The sequence below is a fragment of the Nematolebias whitei genome, unplaced genomic scaffold (assembly GCF_014905685.2).
Source record: "Nematolebias whitei isolate Nwh7 unplaced genomic scaffold, NemWhi1 Nwh_scaf_7473, whole genome shotgun sequence".
In the NCBI taxonomy this organism is placed as follows: domain Eukaryota; kingdom Metazoa; phylum Chordata; class Actinopteri; order Cyprinodontiformes; family Rivulidae; genus Nematolebias; species Nematolebias whitei.
Window position 1 is genome coordinate 1 of NW_023626018.1, and position 777 is coordinate 777.

The following is a 777-nucleotide window of genomic DNA, read 5'->3' on the forward strand; positions in this document are numbered from 1 at the left end:
GTTACAGTGCAGGAGGACGGGGAGCCGTTTCCTGACTGACCGGTGACAACTCTTACACGGGTTACAGTGCAGGAGGACGGGGAGCCGTGTCCTGACTGATCAGGTCATTGTGGCGCAGGTGGTTCAACCACCAGCATTCACGCCATCACTTCACTCATGAAGTTTCATACGCTACAGTCTCACTGACTGGAGAACATGTAATCTTCAATGAAGTGGTACGTCTCTCAGCCATGGGTTTTTGTCAGAGTACTCCGGTTTTACCCCCCCCCCCAAAAAAAAAAAAAAAAAAAAAAAAACATCCCTGATGGTCTAGTGGTTAGGATACGGCGCTCTTAGCGCCGCAGCCTGGGTTCGATTCCCAGTCAGGGAAAAATAGTATTTGTTGTGGACCAAAATGGAATAAAGAAGCGTAAACTACCAAAGGAAGCTGAAAGAACTGATGAGCTAAAAAAATGTGGAATTAGCTGAAAAAGCTTAAATTAGCATCTCAAGCTAAATAGTACCTAATAGAGCACAAAGAAAAAAATTGAAAAAAGCATAACAAGCTGAAATTAGCATAAAGAAGATAAAGAAGTTAATTATCGAATAACCGAATGACAGAACTTCAAGGAGGAGGTGTTGACTTGAGCTCCTGACGATCTCTAACTAACTATACAAACTGATTTCAAACTTGGATATATGTATATATGAATAAATTATATATATATATATATATATATATATATATATATATATATATATATATATATATACAGAACAGGTGGAAGAAGGAAGTCC

The 777-nt window shown here is 39.0% G+C and overlaps 1 non-coding gene across 1 annotated transcript; it reads left to right on the forward strand.

Annotated features, from left to right (window-relative positions):
* Positions 1-298: 298 nt before the first annotated feature.
* trnak-cuu lies at positions 299-370 on the forward strand. Its single transcript has one exon. It is a non-coding gene; the product is annotated as a tRNA-Lys (tRNA).
* The last annotated feature ends 407 nt before the right edge of the window (positions 371-777 follow it).